This window comes from Anolis sagrei, chromosome 10 (genome assembly GCF_037176765.1).
Source record: "Anolis sagrei isolate rAnoSag1 chromosome 10, rAnoSag1.mat, whole genome shotgun sequence".
In the NCBI taxonomy this organism is placed as follows: domain Eukaryota; kingdom Metazoa; phylum Chordata; class Lepidosauria; order Squamata; family Dactyloidae; genus Anolis; species Anolis sagrei.
Genome location: NC_090030.1, coordinates 11,881,964 through 11,905,754, shown reverse-complemented (window position 1 = coordinate 11,905,754; position 23,791 = coordinate 11,881,964).

Genomic DNA, 23,791 nt, shown 5'->3' with positions numbered 1-23,791 from the left:
CCCTGTTGTTGTTATACAGGAGTCACAGTCAATCTACAGAGATAGTCGCAGGAACATTTCAGCAAGCAAGAGTCCAAAAGTGGCAGGCGAAAACCCAGAACTTCAAACCATGGCTGATACCCAATGAGAAACTCTCCCTTTGGGCACACAGGAGACTGGGTGACTTGGAAGGTGCTGAACAGACTGTGCTCTGGCATCATGAGATGAAATGTTAAGAAATGGGGCCACAAAGTGGAGTCCATGACATGTGGGTATGGAGAAGAGCAAACCACAGACCACCTACATTGCGGCCTGAACACTGACACATGCACAATGGAGGACCTCCTTATAGCAACACCAGAGGCACTCCAAGTGGCCAGCTACTGGTCAAAGTACATTTAATAGAATGCCAAGTTTCTAAACTTTGTGTGTTTCTTTAAATACATTACAACTCTACCCTTGGTTCGTTCCTGATATGATAAATAGTCAAAGTGCTAAGTGCTTCCACTGGTTAAACATGAGGATCATTTTGTTTTGGTGCAAACATTCCTTCTGCTGTTGCTTGATCTTCCTTGAATCTGTGCCCTGGAAACAATAGCTGTGTATGTTGGTGTCTAATTCTGGGATAATACAAACTGACAGCCAAGTAGAGATAGATTTCGTTTTGGAAAAATACTCAGTTCAATACTGGAATGAAAAGTCCATGGAAACATGGGGAGTTCCCAGAAAATTAGCCGGGATGAAGGAAATGCCATGGATGCATTCACAAAATTAGTTTGTACAGGATCAAAACTTGAGAATTTCAGCGGTTTTTCTTCTTTTTCCAAGATTTCACAAACGAAAACCAAAGCAGACATGGCCAGATGACATCAGAGTGTGGCTACATTGGCAAATGTTTTTAATGAAGAAAAAGGAGATGATGCAGCAGTTTGCTTTTGCCTGAGTCAACTTGGACGGAGTGACCATCACTTCAAAAAATGATTTTGTCATTTGGGAATTGTAGCTGGTGGGATTTATAGTTAACCTACAATCAAAGAGCATTTTGAACTCCACCAACGATGGGATTGAACCAAATCTGACACACAGAACTCCCATGAACAACAGAAAATACTGGAAGCATTTGCTGGGCATTGTCTAGAGTTTTGGAGTTGTAGTTCACCTACATCCAGAGATCACTGCGGATTCAAACAATGATAGATCCGAACCAAACTTGGCATGAATATTCAATATGCTTAAATGTGAACACTGGTGGACTTTGGGGAAAATAGACCTTGACTTTTGATAGTTGTAGTTGCTGGGATTTATAGTTTACCTACAATCAAAGAGCATTCTGTACTCCACCGACGATAGAATTGGACCAAATTTCCCACACAGAACCCACATGACCAACAGAAAATATTGTGTTTTCTGATGGACTTTGGCAACTCCTCTGACACCCCCTCGCGACACCTCCAGCGGTCCCGACCCCCAGGTTGAGAAACTCTGACATAGAGAAAAAATTCCATCTTGGAAAGACACTCATAAAGTGACTTCCCTTAAAAAGTGCCAAGGGAAATGCCCAAGTCATTGCAAGATGGCCAAGATCCAGTAAGGAAGTCCTGTGTGCACTTTTGGGTGAATATCAAAATATTTGTGAGAGGAGGTGGCACAGCCCTCCTGGGCAGCTAACATGGCCTTCCAACAATTTCTGGTTTGAATGGTAATAATAATAATAATAATAATAATAATACTTTATTTATATTCTGCCCTATCTCCCCAAGGGGACTCAGAGCGAATTACAGCATATATATAAACACAAACACAGACAAACATTCAATGCCTTGATACAATGAGACAAAATTCACAGACAAATGCAAAGGCTTCCCCTTTCATCTCTGGCTTTTGGAGGCGGAGCTCAACTCTGGCTCTAGTGGAGTTGTTGATCTCTATTTCCAAGCTCAGGAGCCTGCGTTGTCCATAGACACCTCCTAGTCATGTGGCCAGCATGACTACTTAGAGCACTTGTTTGCCTTCCTGCTGAGGCAGTACCTGTTGATCCGCTCACATTTGCATGGTTTCAAACTGCTAGGTTGGCAGAAGCTAGAGCTAACACCAGGAGTTCACTCTGTCCTGCAGATTCAAACTGCCAGCCTTCAGGTCAAGAAGTTCAGTGGCCCAATGGTTTAACCCATTGTGCCATCATGTCCCCCGGTGGCTTTCTTAAACTCCAATGTTACAATCTCTACTTCCCCCACAACCTGGGGATCACAACCAGATACAGTGCTACTCTGCTGCTGAGTATGCATGCCAAGTGTTGAACACATCTCACCATACTAAAAGAGTGGATGTGGCTCTTAATAAGACATGTCGCAATATCACAGGATGTCTGCGCCCTACACCACTGGAGAAATTACACTGCTTGCACCACCTGACATCCGCCGGGAAGTAGCAGCTAATAGTGAAAGGACCAAGGCAGAGACATCTCCAGTTCATCCCCTGTTTGGGTATCAGCCAGCATGTCAACGACTTAAATCTAGACATAGTTTTCTAAGATCTACAGAGACACTCGCTGGAACACCTAAGCAAGCGAGAGTCCAAAAGTGGCAGGCTCAAACCCAGAACCTCAACCAATAGCTGATACCAAATGAGAAACTCCCTCCTGGGCACACAGAAGACTGGGCAATTTGGAAGGCGCTGAACAGACTGCGCTCTGGCACCACGAGATGCAGAGCCAACCTTCAGAAATGGGGCCACAAAGTGGAATCCTTGACATGCGAGTGTGGAAAAGAACAAACCACGGACCACCTGCTGCAATGCAACCTGAGCCCTGCCACATGCACAATGGAGGACCTTCTTGCAGCAACACCAGAAGCACTCCAAGTGGCCAGATACTGGTCAAAGGACATTTAATGAACTACCAAACTCACACGTTTTGTATTTTGTCTGTTTGTTTGCTTTGTTCTGTTAGAAATGTAAAATAATTTGACTGGTTATCCTGACACGACAAATAAAAAAAATCTACTTCCATTTTTCATATATACTTGTGCAATGATCCTTATGAAGCCAGAACCTCAAAAATACATATTTGAGCACTGTATTCACTAGTTGATCCACTTAGGCATTCTCGATTAATCCATTGCCATCCCAGTTTTTAGGCCCATTTAAAATGTCCTAGTTTCTCTCCCTCTTCTTGCTCCCTTTGTGTTCAGCACACTTCAATTGCTGCAATTTGTGGATTCAAACTGCAAAAAAAGGGAAAGAGACTGAGTTTCCCCCCTCTGTCTTGAACTCAGAAAAAGGGAAATTGCTACAGCTTCTCCTCCATTAAAAACTTTGGTCTGGATTTGGGAAGCAAGGTTCAGGGCAACGAAAAAGAACAACAAAAAGGCAATTTCTGGGGTTTGTGTGCATTGCAGGAACCAAGCGCCATGAAGACAACCTGGCAGCAATGAACGAGGCATTATACAGCAATCGCATTTGACAGATAGCACCTTTAATTTCGTTTGATGAACATTCGGTTTACTGAGGTTCTCTTTTTTCCCCCTCCGTGAAAAATGTAACATAAACGCAAGACCTGACAGATGGGTTCTTAGTTACAGCCCAGCGTCACCGATCCCTTGCACTTCATCAGGCGCCTGGTCTCTTTATCTTGGAGATCTGCATCTGACGTCGTGCCTTGAATGGATACAGGGCTCCGCTTATAAATTCAATACTTTTCTGCTTCGAGGTGGAACATTCATAAATTCTTCCCTTCGGTTCCAAAAGCTGAGAAACATTTGAAATCTGTTTTTACCATTTGAAAAAGAAATATGTTGCTTTCCTTGTGGTGCACTTGATTGCCACATGTAATTATTATTGTTTATAGCTTGGACTACTGAGGTTTTGGAGGGTTTTTTTGCACACATTGAGGCATGAAGCACAATGGAGGCCAAGTTCCAAATAAACATGCATCAGGTTGCATTGAAAAGTAATATTAGCTAATATATTAGAAAATTTGGTTATTAAATAGAATTCTGGAGCATGAATTAAAATACAGATTTCTATTACAGGGCATAGGGTTGCAGCCTGTGTGCCGTCACACCAAGACCCTATAAAAATTAGGCTTGGGCGGTTTCGTTCGTTAATTTCGTAATTCGTTATTAATTCGTATTTAAATTAGCTTACGATCCAATATTGAGCCATGCAGGAATAGTGTGAGGAGTAAATTAGATTCGAAACATTTTTTTCAATTTATTTCGTAATTATTTCGTAATTATTTCGTAATTATTTCAAAATTATTTCGTAATTATTTCGTAATTATTTTCGCATGTCTGGTGCAAGTTTTATAGTTGTTGTCTGTTTTATCACACCAACAGTCAACAACAGAGGGAGAGGGAAGCTTCAGAAGTTCCCCCTGTCCCATTTGGAGGTTTTTTTTAGCATATTGCGCAATCGCGTCCGCCATTAACAAATCGATTCGTAATTTTACGAAATTTCGTAAATTTCAAAATTTTTAAAAGCAAATTTTTGGAATTCTTAAAAAAAACGAAACGCGATGGACCCCTAAAGCGAGTTTAGAAACAAATTTTTCCGTTGTGACCCAGGCCTAATAAAAATAAAACTAAGATGTGCTTCTCTCTTTGTCTAGGCGGTCCACTGGGGTCTTTCTTTAGAAGCTTGAGATTTCCAGCAACTGAGGCTACTACAGGTTTTGAACACCAAAACAGAATATTTATTTCTCAAAGTCCCTGCAGACTTGGCACAGCTTGGCAAAGTTACAAACAAAACAGTCAATTGGTGAAACCATAGCTGCTGATCTGCTACCAGGCTCAATTCAAGGTGCTGGCATTGGCCTATAAAGCCCTAAACGGTTCCAGCCCAAAATACCTTACTGACTGCCTCTCGGCCTATGAGCCCACGAGGACTTTGAGATCTTCCGGGGAGGCCCTGCTCTCGATCCCGCCTGCCTCACAGGCACGGCTGGTGGGGACGAGAGATAGGGCCTTCTCGGTGGTGGCTCCTCGGCTGTGGAACACCCTTCCCGTGGACATCAGGCTAGCCCCCTCCCTGCTAATATTCCGCAGGAAGTTAAAGACCTGGCTATTTAAGAAGGCATTTGACCAATAAGTGCAATGACTGGCAATTGACCATGGGAATGGAACACTGGAAAAGAGATCGGATTGTGGCTTGACGATGAGACGACTCGGAATGTAGTAGTGATTTTGTAGTGATGTTGTTGTTGATAAGATGTTTTTATGATTAGGATGAATTGTACATTGTTTTGCACTATGTCTTGTTTTCTTGCACTTGTTTTCTTCATGTTGTACACCGCAATGAGTCGCCCTGAAGGGCTGAGAATTGCGGTATATAAGCGCAGTAAATAAATAAATAAATAAATAAATAAATGTTCTTTCTTTCCTTCTTTCCTCTAGTTGCTGAGATGCCCTCCTCCAAATGGTAGAAAAAATCCTGAGATCTTTTTACCCTAACCCTGAGCTATCATCTTTTAGAAAGTGTAGGCCTTCCCTATTCCAGCCCAAGGTTAGTTTGGAAAGGAAGCAAAAAGAGCTCAATAACTATCTCAGTAGTCCTCTATACTAAATAGCTCAAAATCTCAATTTCTATCTATCTCAATTAGCTTCTGTAACTCAATTTCTAACTATCTATAACTCAATTAAGACTCAATTCTCAATTGTACTTACAATGGTTTGTCAGAGCTATTCTGGCTGACCTTACAGTACATCTGAGGCTTCTCTCTAAACTGAAGGAGGCAGGGGAGATTCCAAAATGGAGATCTCAAGTCCAGGAAAAAGGCGGACTCCTAACCCAAAGAGATACTTCCTAAACCAATAGCTGCAAAAAGGCCTGCAGGCTGGCTTTCCAGACTCTGATACTGTTTAACTTCTAGGGTCTGCTGGGTCTGTAGCAGCCCTGAGGAAATGCAAAAGAACACTATCCCATGCAACTAAAAGGTAATGCAAATTATGCTCCTGGAATACGGAACAGCCTGTGCTTGACGGAGTTACACTCTCCCTGAAGACACAGGTTCACAGCTTGGGAATGATCCTGGACTCATCATTGAAACACTTCCAGATAAGGAGATTCCACCAGACTCCAAGATAGCAGCTTATTATAGGGGTGTGAGCAGAACAATTTTCCTTCATTTCATCTGTTCTTTTGCTACTTTCATTACCTTCAGAAGCACGTAACAAGAAGGTCCCTCCTTGTAAGAAAATTGGCTCAATATGAAAGCAAGCGGGAACCTATCCAGGCTCCTCACTTGCTTTTCATGGACACGTGGGTCTCCATACCTACTTGACTTGGAAAGAGCATGTGTGTGGTGTGCAGGCTCAGCACATACACCTGCCTGCAGCTAAGCGCCTCCTCTAGAGTAAGAAAGTCAGAACTTGTCTCCTTGCCTTGGAAAAAAAAACTGTGTCTGTGTGGTGTGCAGGCCCAGAAAGTGCCCACACCTGCCTGCAGCTGAGTGCCTCTGCTCTGAAGTATAAACAGGTAAGAAACCTCCATAAAGCATGCACCTGGGTGCAGCTGAGTGCCTCTCCTCTAGAGTAGAAACAGGTATGAAACCTCTTTAATGCTCACACCTGCCTGCAGATAAGCGCTTCTTCTCTAGAGTAGAAACAGGTAAGAAGCCTCCTTAAAGTGCACGCCTGCCTGCAGCTGAGCGCCTCTCCTCTAGAGTAGAAACACATAAGAAGCCTCCTTAAAACATGCCCCTGCCTGCAGGTGAGTGCCTTTCCTCTAGAGTAAAACAGGTTCAATGCCTAAAATGAAGGGAAGGGGAGCCTGGGAAGCCCCCCCCCCCCCGTAATAGGCCAATAGAAAACAGATTTTTCGGGACCCCAGAGCGAAAACAGATATCTGCCCTCCCAATTTCAGGAGGCTCACAAAAAATGATTGGGACCCCAACTGAAAGCCAGGACACAAAACGGATCAAGGTTTACCTCGAATGCACAAGTCTAGCATATTCCACTTTTTAAAACAGCTCTTATTCTTCCCTAATATTCAAGTGGAATCTCTTTTTCTGCACAATAAGTCCTTTGTACTGTGTTCTAGTCTCTGGAGCAGCTCAAAGCAAGCTTGCTCCATCTTCAATATGGCACCCGGCATGTTTGCTTTTGTTGTTTGCCTTCAAGTCAACTTATAGTGTGAGCCTTAACATGTGGTTTTCTGGGTCTCCGAATATGCGACTTGCTTCAAGCTGGGATTTCATGGCCAAGCAAAGTTACGAATCCTCTTCTGCAGTCATTCATAGTGCTATACCCAATGGCTCCATATGATTCTGCTTTGGTTTTATTCCCATGTTGTTGTTTTGTTTTTGGCAAAGACTTCGATGGGGCCCTTTGCAAGAGCAAATCCAAAATCCTTTCCCCACGACTCCCTTGGTTTTTGCAGTGAGAGGTCCTATAAAAGACCCTTTTTGGAGAAACCCTCCCCTGAAGCACCGAAAAGGGCCCTAAATTGCCTCTTATCCTTCCATTAATTGAAGGGGGAAATCTCCAACATGTGTTGAAACTTCTCATAACATTGCAAAAAACTTTTAAAATGTGTAATAATAGGGGAATTAGAGAAAGCGAGACAGAGGGAAAGAGAGGGAGAGGAAAATTAACCCATATGGATGAAATGAAGGGTGGGAAGAAGGGAGTGGGATTTGACTGACATCTCAATGTACTTTCTGCAATTTTACCCCGGGGAAGAGCGGTGGAGCAGCGAACAATGCTCCTGGATTGAAAGTGTGTGTAATGTAAAATAACTCCCTTGCTCTCCTGTGCATACGAGAAAACATTTGGAAGGCCACTTGATTGAGTTGGAACAGAGGGTATACCTGTCAACTGTAATGAGGGGGGAAATCCATCAGCTGTCTAGGCGAGCATTCAGAAAATCACATATAATTTAAAAAATAAATAAAACACTCATCATTTAGGGGAAACCATCTTGAGGAATTCCTCCTTGGCACTTGCAAGAGGAAGAAAGGTGCAGGCTTGCTTCCTTTGGTCAGATGGAAAGCCGTATTTCCTGCTTCTTCTGCAACTGGGTCATTCTGGATTGACACCGTTCCCAATTTGAGCCTTCACATTTCATTTCGCTTGGCGTGTTCTCCCTCCTCATTCATGTCATGAGGTTGAAATGTCCATAGCAAGAAATCTGGCCAAAAAACAAAAAACCCCAAGCTGCAAGATGGAAATGTGCGAAAGTTAGGATCTATTCTAACTCATTGTGTGTTGCTTAGATTGAACATTTTATCATTGAGTATTTGTTAACCCTGTCAATGGAAAAATAGGTGGCTGAATTCATTGAAATCATGATTGAAGATTAACTGATGGATCTATTTTATGCACCAATTTGGCTGAATTTTGCCAGTAAACAGATACATTAGTTAAACCTCTATCGCGATGCCTCCAAGCAGCTAACAAATGTCCTGACTGATTGATGTTGCAATTCAAGTTGGTTTTCTGCTTCCACAATGACATCCCTATCAATAACTACATGCACAAAGTTGTCGTTTTAAGGCATTTGGAAACTGATAATGTTCCCACCCATTATCATTCCAAAGCTGGGTTTATCTGCTTTTGTCCAAATCTGCTGGGCAAAATGGGAGCAACCCCAAAGGCCATCCAGTCCAACCCCCTTCTTCCATGCAGGAAAAGTACAATCAAAGCATTCCCACAATGGATGGCCAGCCAGCCTTTGAAAAAAAAGAAAGAATAATAGCAGAAACCTAAGGGGTCATCACAGAGCTATCTTCTGATGATGAGGATGATGTTATTCAGATTCCTGCTGGGATTCAGCTTCCTGGCTCTTTCTCTGTGCCTCAAATCCCTGGGCCTGCTTCTGAGGCTCCCACAGACAGTGCAGTGTCAACATAGCCGTTCCCAGCAGAAAGGGATTTTAACGAAGGAGATAGCTAGCAGGTGCCTTCCCACGCTGATACCGAAAGTGTAGATAGTGACTTGATCCGGCAAGCTCGTCTTGATCTCCGGGTCAGGTGGAGTTCTCGTCTGGCCAGCAGACGAGAAGCCAGCTCGGTGAAAGGTCATCACAATGCTTTTATGATGATGAGAGCCTAATATTTTCATGTTAGAAAGGTATTTAGGCCTCTTACAAACCCTGAGAAAGCGTCAGTTCAACGTAGCTTACTAGCCTGAAAGCTTCATGGAATAACCTTAGCCTGGAAAGCAGTACGCTTGGGATTTCTTGCATTGTTATTCATGGGGCAATTGTTTCATTGCTTGTACCTGGGACTCTGGTTTGAACTTTGCCAATAGGATTGTGTTTCTTGTTCTTCCTGAAGATCTTTGGAACTATATTCTGCTTTTAACCTTAATCTTTGGAACTTTGCAGTGCTTATTCTTTATTTTGACTTGGATTTTTTCCTCAATAAACTATAAAATTACAGCTCTTGTGTGGTGGTGTTTGAAAGCATGGTGAAGTTTACTCTGAGTTGCAACACCATTCTTCTATCGTGCTCGAGTCTTTGAGTTTCCATTTTCTAGCATAAGCAATTCTAGCAGCTGTCATCAAATACGTGAAAAGAATATCTTTATTAGAGTCTAAGATTATGTCTTCATCCGTAATACCTAACAAGGAGTATTCCAGTTTCATCTGCATTCTGGTACTTAGTATTTTCTGGTTCGTTTCCTGGATTTTTTTTGCTTTGGGACAAGTCCACCATAGATGATAAAATATTCCCACTTGGGTCCACATTTCTAGCATTTGTTTGGGATTGTCTTATACATTGTGCCCAACTTCTGGGGAGTCATATACCATCAGTATATCATCTTGTAGCAATTTTCCTTTAATTCCGTCGTGTACGTATATTTCATCGTCTTGTTCCATAACTGTTCCCATTCTCTGTAGTTTATGGACCTGCCTATATTAGTGGCCCATTTGATCATACAATCCTTGATTACCTCTGTTTCTGTGGCCCATTTTAGTAATTTAGTGTATATATTTGTAATATTTGTCTTGCCTTTCTGAATTGTTGTCTCCCAGAAATTGTCCCTTTCGCAAAATCCTTGCTCCTTATCCTTCTTGAAATATTCTTTTAACTGTGCATATAGAATCATAGAATCATAGAATCAAAGAGTTGGAACCTCATGGGCCATCCAGCCCAACCCCCTGCCAAGAAGCAGGAATATTGCATTCAAATCACCCCTGACAGATGGCCATCCAGCCTCTGTTTAAAAGCTTCCAAAGAAGGAGCCTCCACCACACTCCGGGGCAGAGAGTTCCACTGCTGAACAGCTCTCACAGTCAGGAAGTTCTTCCTCGTGTTCAGATGGAATCTCCTTTCTTGTCGTTTGAAGCCATTGTTTCGCGTCCTAGTCTCCATGGAAGCAGTAAACAAGCTTGCTCCTCCCTCCCTGTGGCTTTCTCTCACATATTTATACATGGCTATCATATCTCCTCTCAGCCTTCTCTTCTTCAGGCTAAACATGCCTAGCTCCTTAAGCCGCTCCTCATAGGGCTTGTTCTCCAGACCTTTGATCATTTTAGTCACCCTCCTCTGGACACATTCCAGCTTGTCAATATCTCTCTTGAATTGTGGTTCCCACAATTGGACACAATATTCCAGGTGTGGTCTAACCAAAGTGGAATAGAGCATGGGGAGCATGACTTCCCTAGATCTAGATCTAGACACTAGGCTCCTATTGATGCAGGACAAAATCCCATTGGCTTTTTTTGCTGCCACATCACTTTGTTGGCTCATGTTTAACTTGTTGTCCACGAGGACTCCAAGATCTTTTTCACACGTACTGCCCTCGAGCCAGGCATTGTCCCCCATTTTGTATCTTTGCATTTCGTTTTTCCTGCCAAAGTGGAGTATCTTGCATTTGTCACTGTTGAACTTCATTGGAACCAGGAAACCGTCTTGAATTGTTGGGTGATTTCTTCTTGAGATTTCAGTGCATAGCTACCTTCCTTTTTCTTTATAATATCTCTATAAGGGCACATTTTATCCTGGATACATTTGGAGACTTCTTAGTAGACAGACTATTGGGCTTTTACATGTTTGTTTCTGCTTCACTCACTTATTTTGTATTGTCACCCATGCTAGTTCTTCCCATGTGTTATTTATGTACATGGGCTTATTGTCGTGGAATAGTTGCATATTTCATTGCTTCACTTGTCCCAACAAGGCTATACGAAAGTGACAAGATCCATCCAAAGAGAGAGAAAGACAGCTGCCGTTTCCATTAGCTGATGAGGAGAATGGGTTTGTGTTGGGCCTCCCAGAAGGGAAGGCTTTATCAAGAAGGTAAAGGGAGGGAGAGGAGGCGAAAACAAGACACAACACACAAACAGCCACTCTATAAAATAGAAAATGATGGCCCCTATGAGGATTAGGAGTGACACCATTGCTCGAATGCTTCTGCAGCTGTCTTTGGCTTCTACATCTGGTTTCAGACGTAAGAAGGACCAGGAAAAGCATGCAGCAAAGTACTTATCACCATTACCCCAGAGAAAAGGGAAAACATCTCATCTGGGGCATTGGCTGAAGTGAAGTATCCATCAACAGAAAGGAGGAAACCATGAAAACTAACAAATTCTGGTTACCAGTATTAAAAGACACCAGAATCAAGACAGTAAATAACACCACTCAGAAAACAGGGAATTCCAGACAGCTAACAATCAAGTGCCAGTGAACACCTCCCAAACAAAGGATGCCTCCAGGCAACAACAGCCAACAAATACTCTCACTGATTGATTTTGCAACTGCAAGGCTACTCCAGGGGCGGCTCAACCCATTACGCAAAGTAAGCATTTGCAATATAGTTGATTTTGCCCAGGGGTGCTCTTGAGGCGCTCTTGGGGAAAAATAGACCTTGACATATGCGAGTTATAGTTACTGGGATGTATAGTTCACCTACAATCAAAGAGCATTCTGAACTCCACCAATGATGGAATTGAACCAAATATGGCACACAGAACTCCCATGAAGAACAGAAAATATATATCAATGATTGTTTTGGGGGGGGGGGGCAAAATACTGTAATACTGTTTGCTTACTGTTGAAAATTACCTAGGGCCGCCTTTGGGCTACTCAATGCTAATCAAGCTTGCTAATTGCAACATCCACACTTGCTTCAAACAGAAAGGGGCTCTTTCTTGGGAGATTTCATATATATATATATATATATATATATATATATATATATACACACACACACACACACACATACACACACACACAGACACACACAGGCCACCTGGTGGTGCAGCAGTTTAAACCACTAAGCTGTTGAACTTGCTTACCGAAAGACTGCCGGTTTGAATCCGGGGAGTGGGGTGAGCTCCCACCGTTAGCCCCAGATTCTGCCAACCTAGCAGTTCGAAAACATGCAAATATGAGCAGTACTTTTTGTTTTATCTTTACTGTTGATATGGTCAATGGACTAATCAATAAACTTTGCTATAGAGTAGATCAATAGATACCGCTTATGCGGGAAGGTAATGGTGCTCCATGCAGTCACATGACCTTGGAGGTGTCTATGGACAACACTGGCTCTTTGGTTTAGAAATGGAGATGAGCACCAACCCTCAGAGTCAGACACGACTAGACTTAATACACACACACACAACTTGCCTCATTTCCAACAGATCTCTTAACAAACCTCTGAGGATGTTAACTAATTTAACTAATTTATGAGGCCATAAAGAAGACTCCAGCAAAGCATTCCAGAGGGGAAGCATGCGGGGAATGCGGAAGTACTTCATCAGTGTCGCAGATGGACAATGAAAGCGACAGCTCCCCTGGTGGCCAGAAAAAGTTAAATAGCCTCTGTGTATGTCTGTATATGTTTGTATGTCAAAAAATGGCATTGAATGTTTGCCATATATGTGTACACTGTAATCCGCCCTGAGTCCCCGGTGAGAAGGGCAGAATATAAAAGCTGTAAATAAATAAATAAATAATGTTTGCCACAGATGCAGGTGAAACGTCAGGAGAGAATGCTACAGGAACATGGCCATACACAACAACCTAGTGATTCCAGCCATGAAAGCCTTTGACAACACAATCAAAACAGAAAAGATTTAGAAAGTCTCAACACTTCCAGAGATTCCACCCGCCCGGGAATCTGGAGGCTACCTAGGAAATATAACTGTTGGAGAAAGGAAAGGTAGGATAGGATAGACCTTGGTAGTTTTGATACAGAGCAATGCAATCCAGGGCAGATAATATTCCATCCTGCTTGGTTTTTCCAACTTCCTTTTTGCCACCATTTTGTCAGGGTGTTATCAAAACAACATTGAGAGATACAGCCGTAAAAATCATTAATATTTGCACGAGTCCAGGCCAAAGCAAACATCTGACAACAGAGTGGAATAATATCTTATTAAAACAAAGAAGAAGGGGAAAAATCTGCCGAGCGACTTTCCGCGGAAAGTGATGTCAACTGCTCAACGAACGATTGTATTGGAAATTAAAACCGCATGAACTTGCTGGATAAAGCTGAGCGAAACCATGCTTTTAAAGAGCGTTCCCTGAGGGCAGCAAGTTATTATTTCCTGGTTTTAATTTCGAAGTAATAAATAAGTGCAAGTGATGGACTAGACACCTAGGAAGACCAACCGATTTGGACAAAAGCAGCTTTGGAATGATAATGGGTGGGAACATCACCAGTTTCCAAATGCCTTCAAACAACAACTTTGTGCATATATTTATGAATAGAGATGTCATGGTGGAAGCGGAAAACCAACTTGAACCGCAGTGATGAATGAGCTGTATTTTCATTTTGATCATGGGACAGAAAAATCCGTCCCCAAAGTATTATCTCAGTTTCCAAAGTTTCCCTCCGGCTGTGCAGATGATCAGACAATGGGCTGTAAATTATCCCGTGTTGCTTTCCCCCCCTAATATATAAATCAAATAATCTCCTGCAATAAGGCAATACGGAAACGCACACAATGATTTAATATACGAGCCTGTTAAACTTATGGCCTTTTCCAGGCTCGCAAAGTGGATGGGTTTTGGTCAGATTCAAAAACCATTCCAAAGATGTCCCAAATTAGTAAGTAACCATCTGGTCTCGGTGGCTCAACACCTTCCAGGGCTGTAAATTTCAGCCTCGGCTACGTTAACAGGGGATTTCCTTGGCAAGGAGACGTTCCACCGCTGGATAATGGGGAGAGTCAAGGTCAGTGCAGGGAAGGTCCGAAGGTGGTTTTTCATGACTGGATGAAGCTGATTCTGACAGTGGACCTCGAGGGAGGGAGGCCCAGGTTTGCAAGTGTTTCAGTAATGGTTTTGCATACCCGTCGACATTTTGCAGATGGACACCTCTGACAGGGGCGGCTCAACCCATTATGCAAAGTAAGCATTTGCAGTATAGTTGATTTTGCCCAGGGGCGCTCTTGAGGCACTGCTGGGGGAAAATAGACCTTGACATATGCGAGTTGTAGTTACTGGGATGTATAGTTCACCTACAATCAAAGAGCATTCTGAACTCCACCAATGATGGAATTGAACCACACAGAACTCCCATGACAAACAGAAAATATATATCTGTGATTGGTTGGGGGGGGGGGGTGCCAAAATACTGTTTGCTTACCATTGAAAATTACCTAGGGCCACCTCTGACCTCTGACCAAGCACTAGTTATGGATCCAAAGATGAAGACAAATATGTGACTTGCTTTTGCTTTTTCGACAACAGGTCATACCTGCAGAAGAAGCTTTTGCCTGTTCCATACCCACACAAATCCATGGCACAATCCTAACTCAAAGATGCTCCGGCTGTAGAGCAGTGTTTCTCAACCTTCCTAATGCCATGACCCCTTAACCCAATTTCTCATGTGGTGGTGACCCCCAACCAAAACATTATTTTCATTGCTACGTCATAACTGTAATTTTGCTACTGTTATGAATCGTCATGTATATATCTGACATGCAGGATGTATTTTCATTCACTGGACCAAATTTTGCACAAATACCCAAAACACCCAAATTTGGATACTGGTGGCAATGGGGGGGGGGGGGGGAGAGAGATTGATTTTGTCATTTGGGAGTTGCAGTTACTGGGATTTATAATTAACCTACAATCAAAGAGTATTCTGAACTCCACCAACGATGGAATTGAAGCAGCCTTGGCACACAGAATTCCCATGACCAACAGACAATACTGGAAGCATTTGCTGGGCAAACCTAGAGTTTTGGAGTTGTAGTTCACTACATTCAGAGAGCACTGTAGACTCAAACAATGATGGATCTGGACCAAACTTGGCACAGATACTCAATATACCCAAGTTTGGGGAAAATAGACCTTGACATTTGGGAGTTGTAGAGACTGGGATTTATCGTTCACTTACAATCAAAGAGCATTCTGAATCCCACTGATATAACTGCACCAAACTTCCCACACAGAACCCCCATGACCAATGGAAAATACTGTCTTTTCTGATGGTTTTTGGCGACCCCTCTGACACCCCCTTGCAACTCCTCGGCAGTCCCGACCCCCAGGTTGAGAAACGCTGATATAGTGTCTTGAAACAGTTCCTTAAATATGGACCCGTTTCTGCTTATGTGTAAGTTAGTCATTTGAGTGACACTAAATACATTGTCATCAATCTGCTATCCCCTTGTGATGTTATGTGACTTCACGTCATGTGACATCACAATTCCATGGGGTGCCATAGCAAATCCCATGGATTTTCATGGAGCTCCCGGTGGCACAAGCGGGGTGAGCTCCCATCTGTCAGGTCTAACTTCTCATATGGGGACATGAGAGAAGTTCCCACATGAGGTAAAACATCTGGGCGCCCCCTGGGCAATGCCCTTGCAGACGGTCAATTCTCTTACACCAGAAGCGACTTGCAGTTTCTCAAGTCACTCCCGACATGAAAAAGAAAAGGATTTTCATAAAGTTTCCTTAGGCAAGAAAGACTCAAGGGTGCATTATCCTTTTCTTTTTTGAATTTTTCCACCCGGCAGGTAATACAGGGTGACAAAGGCACAGACAAACGAACTAAGCAACCGCTTTTCTCCTAGAGCTGTGGCTATGTTGAACTCCATGGTTTCACATTGATGTGGCATTGTGGGCTGTGCGGTGGTGGTGAGAGTGTGGAGATATGGGTGTGTTGTTTATTGTAATCTTATATCGTTAATGTATTCTTATATTTTATGTAATTATGAGGATATTGTTTGTTGGTTTTATTTTGCTGTAATTTGTTGATGGGAAGAGACCTCGTGGGCCATCCAGTCCAACCCCATCCTGCCAAGAAGCAGGAAAAGTGCATTCAAAGCACCCCCGACAGATGGCCATCCAGCCTCTGTTGAAAAGCCTCCAAAGAAGGAGCCTCCACCACACTCCGGGGCAGAGAGTTCCACTGCTGAACAGCTCTCACAGTCAGGACACCTCCAAGGTCATGTGGCCGGCATGACTACATGGAGCTCCGTTACCTTCCCACCAGAGTGGTACATCTTGATCTACTCACATTTGTATGTTTTCAAACTGCTAGGTGGACAGAAGCTGGGGCTAACAGCGGGAACTCATGCCACTCCCCAGATTCAAACCTGTGACCTTTCGGTTAGCAAGTTCAGCAGCTCAGCAGTTTAACCCACTGCACCTGTGGGGGCTCCATATATATTATATATTATAATATTTATAATATAATAAGCTAGCCATCCCCTGCCATGCCTATGTTTAAAAGCCTCCAAAGAAGGCGCTGCCACCACACTCCAGGGCAGAGAGTTCCACTGCTGAACAATTCTCACAGTTAGGAAGTTCTTCCTAATGTTCAGGCGGAATCACCTTTCCTGTAGTTTGAGGCCATTGTTCTAGTCTCCAGGGCAGCAGAAAACAAACCTGCTCCCTCCTACCTATGATTTCCCCTCACCTCTTGGTCCTCATCATGTCTCCTCTCAGCCTTCTCTTCTGCAGGCTAAACATGCTCAACTCCTTAAGCCGCTCCTCATAGACTTGTTCTCCAGACCCTTGATTATTTGAGTCACCCTCCTCTGGACAAATTCCAGCTTGTCAACAACTTCCTTAAATTGCAGTGTCCAGAACTGGACACAGTGTGATTTCAGGGGTTACTTACTTACTTACTTACTTAAGCAATCCCTCGTAGCGTGAGGATGTGGCTGTGGGTTCGTAGGTGAGAACATCAGTTTCCAGATGGAAGGCAGTCCTGGTCAGGGTTGGCTTGATGTGCCTTTCTCTTGGCACATTTCTCCCTTTCATGCCTCTTCAAATTCTGCAGTACTGCTGGTCACAGCTGACCTTGAGTTAGAGAACTCAAGGGCCAGGGCTTCTCAGTTCTCGGTGGCTATGCAATAGTTTTTGAAGTTGGCTTTAAACCCATCTTTAAATCTCTTTTTCTGACAACCAATATTACTTTTTCTGTTTTTGAGTTTGGAGTAGAGAAACTGCTTTGGGAGAAGGTGATCAGACATTCGGAGTTCCACTGCTGAACAGCTCTCACAGTCTGGAAGTTCTTCCTAATGTTCAGATGGAAGCCAAGAAGCAGATCAGTGTGTCTCTCTCTGCTTTTCTCTTCTTCTCTCTCTGCAGCTGCATAGTTCAAGCCTGAACAAAAATGTAACAGTATCCAAAAGTCCCAGGCTCAGCCATCACATCTCTCTCTGCAGCTGCATAGTTCAAGTCTGAACAAAAATGTAACAGGATCCAAAAGTCCCAGGCTCAGCCATCACATTTTTCTCTGCAGCTGCATAGTTCAAGTCTGAACAAAAATGTAACAGTATCTAAAAGTCCCAGGCTCAGCCATCACCCTGGGCAATCACCTTCATGCATCTTATTTTACAGTTGACAAACACTCACTCACTGATTCCTTGCTCCAACATTTTCAACTCATGGCAATCCTAAAATGACCCTATCACTGAGATTTCTTGACAAGATATGTCCAAATAGAGTATTCCTTTGCCTTCCTGTGAAGCTGAGAGAGTGCGACTTGCATTTGTTTTCTCAGGGGCGTTTCTACGAGTGAGCAGGGATTCATCCTCCAAGGGTTTGATCCTTGATCATTGATTCTATTTATCTTGTACCAATGGAATTTATGGGAATACACTTAAAAGGAAGTGTGATGTGTTTACTTTTAAGGAAAGCAGTCCTTTCAGATTAAGCTGGGAGAAGTTTGCAGGGTTAGTTAAGACTTGTGCAAGAGATCACGTTACCCTGCCAAGGCAGGATCAAGGAGGCACAAAAGGGCACGGACCATCAGCCAATATTTCTGACAAGGTTATGTAAAACGGTGGCAGGGTTCCTGTATTTGGAAACTGAGCCCAAACCAATATGAATGGGAACTTTCCTCGCTGCTATTTGTTTGTGTTGGCAGAAGCTCTCAGGCATCCATCCAGCAAACAGTTACAGAAGACTGTGAAAGGTCCTTCTGCAAAACAAACGCACGTCAAGCAGAAGGGCGATTGGAAGATCAAATTCCCCTACTTCATTCGTTTTAGCCAAAGGGAGCAGTGGTAATAATACATAATGACAACAATTAGAATTGGGGTTTGTATGTTACTGCAGAGTGTTCAAAACATGGTGCCTCCTTTTAGTAGTCTTTGCAACACACCTTGGGGTGATGCAAGTCAGTTTCTAAGACATCTGGAGAATATTAGGCTGGGGAAGCCCACCAAGTCTTATTCTAATGCTATTCTATGGATTGGGAAGCCTTCAAGGAGTTAAAATTGATCAGGCCTATTTCTGTGGGGCAGCAAATACTGTCCTGGTTTTGAATAGCTCTGAAGGAGCTCTCCAAGGTGCTGAACTTATTTTGTGATGACAGTTCAGCACCTTAAATAACCATATTGTATCGATTCAAAAGCCAATCTTTTCCCCATTTAAGGGGCTTTGAGAGTGGGCCGTGCCTTACATAGCAATGTTTTAGTTTTGGCAGGAAACCCACCTCCAACCTGGTCTTGCAAGTCCATTTTTGAACTTGCGGCTGCATCTGAGCTTCAGACAGATATTTCTAGTTTAGGAACCATCTCCCAAAAACAGAGTGCACATTTTAGTACATGTTGTTGTTGTTCATTCATTCAGTCGTCTCCGACTCTTCGTGACCTCATGGACGAGCCCACGCCAGAGCTCCCTGTCGGCCGTTACCACCCCCAGCTCCTTCAAGGTCAGTCCAGTCACTTCAAGGATGCCATCCATCCACCTTGCCCTTGGTTGGCCCCTCTTCCTTTTGCCTTCCACTTTCCCCAGCATAATTTTCTTCTCTAGGCTTTCTGTCTCCTCATGATGTGGCCAAAGTACTTCAACTTTGTCTCTAGTCTCCTTCCCTCCAATGAGCAGTCGGGCTTTATTTCCTGGAGGATGGACTGGTTGGATCTTCTCGCAGTCCAAGGCACTCTCAGCACTTTCCTCCAGCACCGCAGTTCAAAAGCATCTCTCTTCCTTCGCTCAGCCTTCCCTAAGATCCAGCTCTCACATTCGTAGGTTACTACAGGGAATACCATGGCTTTGACTAGGCGGATCTTTGTTGCCAGTCTGATGTCTCTACTCTTTACTATTTTATCGAGACTGGACATTGCTCTCCTCCCAAGAAGGAAGCGTCTTCTGATTTCCTGGCCACAGTCTGCATCTGCAGTAATCTTTGCACCTAGAAATACAAAGTCTGTCACGGCCTCCACGTTTTCTCCCTCTATTTCCCAGTTGTCAATCATTCTTGACATTTTAGTACATACCCCCAATTATTTTAAGCTGGATAATAAAGGGTATGTGTGCCATGTTTGGTGCACATCCATCAAGCCATATAGGAGGTTTTGGTGGTACAAACAAACAAATATACGCAATATGTCAACTTCTATATAATGGTATTTCAGTGAATCAGGTGTCAAACAGGGATGTGTTATTGCCCCAGCTTAATTTTCCATCTTCATTGCTATGATACTTTACCCTGTTGACAGGAAGCTTCCCACCGGAGTGGAAATCATCTATCGGACAAATGGCAAGCTTTTTAACCTCAGCAGACTGAAAGCCAAAACCAAGGTTACAACAACATCTGTTATAGAACTCTAGTATGCTGATGACAACGTCATCTATGCGCATTCAGAAGAAGACCTACAAGCCACTCTAAACACCTTTGCAGAAGCATACAAGCAGCTCGGCCTGTCATTGAACATCGAGAAAACCAAACTGCTCTTCCAACAGTCTCCAGCCATTCCCTCTCCAATGCCAGAAATACAGCTTAATGGTGTAACACTAGAAAATGTTGAGCATTTCCGCTCCCTTGGCAGGCACCTCTCCACAAAAGTCAACGTTGACACTGAAATTCAACACTGCCTGAGCTCTGCGAGTGCAGCATTTTTCTGAATGAAGCAGAGAGTGTTTGAGGACCGGGACATCTGCAGGGATACCAAGGTGCTTCTCTATAAAGCTATTGTCCTCCCAACCCTGCTATACACCTGCAAGACGTGGACTGTCTACAGATGTCACAGGCAACTCCTGGAATGATTACAACAGTGCTGCCTCCGAAAAATCCTGCACATCTCTTGGGAAGAGAAGCGGACAAATGTCAGCGTGCTGGAAGAAGCAAAGACCACCAGTACTGAAGTGATGGTCCTCCACCATCAACTCTGCTGGACCAGCCACATTGTCTCGATTCCCACCACCATCTCCCAAAGCAGTTGCTCCACTCCAAACTAAAGATTTGTATGTTTCCTATCTATACAATCATCTATTCAATAAGTCTATCCCACCCCTGGGTTGTTGTAGGTTTTTTCGGGCTATATGGCCATGTTCTAGAGGCATTTTCTCCTGATGTTTCGCCTGCATCTATGGCAAGCATCCTCAGAGGTAGTGATGCAGGTGAAACGTCAGGAGAAAATGCCTCTGGACCAAAAAACCTACAATAACCCAAGGATTCTGGCCATGAAAGCCTTCGACAATACATTGTCCCACCCCTGTTTGGGACTTTTACTTTAAAAGCATGAAAATTCACATTATTTTGACATTGTTTTCCACTTTTCTGTTGGAACTTTATTTTAAAATACAGATTTGTATGCATTTAAACCTAGAATACACATTTTAATATTATTATTATTATTATTTTAAAAATCCATGATGCAAAATTCAGACAAGTGTGATAATGACGAGAGCTGAAATATAGTCTTCTGCTTCATCAAAATGGGGTGTATGAGGTTGACTTGCTTAAAAAGTTATGAAACGTAGGCAGAGATCCCACAAAATAAAAACTGCGATTAGATTTTTCCTTTTCCTTGGCTGCTTCTCTCTCTTCCGCTGCCCTGGGTTTTCACTCAAATAGGTTACTCCTATCATTTTACACTCCATAGACTTCAGAGCATTTCCACATATGGGCTAATGGATTTACTTCTGTTTCTCTGGAAATACCTTTGATCCCTCAGTTTTCTGAAGAAAAGGATATATATATGGCCCAATACTGCATTTTGTATATATTTTCCCTTTAACCCACCACCTTTGGGATCTGCCTCCTGGAAATTAAACAAATCACTCCAACCATTGAAGAGCTTTGCAGTTGTATTGTATTATCCCAGAACAGAGGGACGGAGTATAATTTAAGGGACCTGCATGGAGCATTTGTCATGCGTTCATAGAAGTCATCACTTGATCTATTGTGTTTATTCAACAGATTTCGGGGGTCGTGAGGAATGCAATCGAGTCAAGACAAAGCATAATTGTGTGATTCATAGACTGTAGCTCGTTCACAGAATCAAGTCGTTCTAGAGCAGTGGTTCTCAACCTTCCTAATGCCACGACCCCTTAACACCGTTCCTCATGTTGTGGTGACCCCCAAACAGCAAAGTATTTTCATGACAACATCACAACTGTAGCTTTGCTCCTGTTATGAAGCATAATGTAAATATCTGAAATGCAGGATGTATTTTCATTCACTGGACCAAATTTGGCACAAATACCCGATACACCCAAATTTGAACACTGGTGGCATTGGGTGGGGGATTGATTTTGTCATTTGGGAGTTGTAGTTGCTGGGATTTGTAGTTCACCTACAATCAAAGAGCATTCTGAGCCCCACCAACAATGATTTGAACCAAACTTGGCCCACGGAATTCCCACAATAAATAGAAAATACTGTGGAAGGGTTTGATGGGCTTGAGTCTGGGAGTTGTAGTTCACCTACATCCTGAGAACACTCTGGACTCAAACAATAATGGATATGGACCAAATTTGGCATGGCAATCAATATGCCCAAATGTGAACACTGGTGGAGTTTGGGGAAAATAGACCTTGACATTGGGAGTTATAATTACTGGGATTTATAGTTCACCTACAATCAAAGAGCATTCTGAACCCCTCCAAGGTTAGAATTTAGGTCAAACCTCCCACACAGAACCCCCATGACTAACAGAAAATACTGTGTCTTTGGCGACCCCTCTGACACCCCTTGCGACCCCTCCAGGGGTCCCGACCCTCAGGTTGAGAAACACTGTTCTAGAGGAAATATTTTGGATTTCTCCCCTCTGCCTTCCCTTTTCCTCTCCTTAATGCTTAAATTATGACTCCGGTGTTTTCCTCTTAAATTATCAAATGGAAAGTTTTCAAATGGAAGGCAATGCAGCACTTGTCAAATCTATATAAATAAAAATGTAATCTTCGTTTGTGGGATTAACAGAACTTAAAAACCACTGGGGGAATTGACACCAAATTTGGACACAATACAGCTATCAGGCCAATGTATGTCCTTCACTAAAAAAACTATATAAATAAAAATGTCATGTTCGTTTGTGGGATTAACAGTACTCAAAAACCACTGGATGAATTGACACCAAGTTTGGACACAAGACATCTAACAACACAATGTATGTCCTTCACTAAAAAAAAATTGATTTTGTCATTTGGGAGTTATAGTTGCTGGGATTTATAGTTCACCTACAATCAAGGAGCATTCTGAACACCACCAACTATGGAATTGAACCAAACGTGGCACACAGTTCTCCCATGACCAACAGAAGGGTTTGGTGGGGCAGTGTCCTTTGGTTTTGGAGTTGTAGTTCACCTACATCCAGAGATCACTGTGGACTCAACAATGATGGATCTGGATCAAACTCTACACGAATACTCAATATGCCCAAATGTTAACACTGCTGGAGATTGGGGGAAATAGAATCTTGACATTTGGGAGTTGTAGTTGCTGGGATTTATAGTTCACCTACAATCACAGAGCATTCTGAACCCCACCAATGATAGAATTGGGCCAAACCTCCCACACTGAACCCCCATGTGGGCCATAGCAAGGCGTGGCAGGGGATGGCTAGTGAAAACAAAAAGCAGAAAGGATTTCTAAACTGCATGTCCACAAAGGAGAAACTGCATACCCAGAAAGAGACCCATGGCCACGCCCGCTCCTCCTCACGGGGAAACAGCCGGCCATTAAAGCATAAGGAGCAAGGCACACGTGCACGGCCACACACACACACAAGCGAGAGTGGGCACCATGGGAGTGGAGGTGGAGGCTTGCCGCATGGAGCCCCTTCTCTTTCCTTGCTATGTCAGGAGGGCAGTCTCCTCCTCCACCACCAACACCTTTCCCTGTTGGAAGAGGAAGGGGCGGATGAGTCGCAGTGATGGCAGCGGAGCCCTCAGGCAAGGAAGAAGGGGAGGAGGAGGAGGCAAGGAAGGCCAACGGTGCTTGAGTGAAGGACCTTCCTTCTCTCCCTCACTCCCTTCCCTTCTTTCCTCCCTCTCCTTCCTTCCTCCCGTCTTCCTTCTCCTTCCTTTCTTTCTTTCCCTCCTTCTCTTCATTCCTGTCCCTCCTTTCTTCTTCTTTTCCTTCCTCCCTCCCTCCCTTTCCTCCTTCTTTCCCTTTCTTTATTTCCTTCCCCTTCATTTCCTCCCTCCCTCCTTTCTTCATCCCCCTCCTTCCTTTCC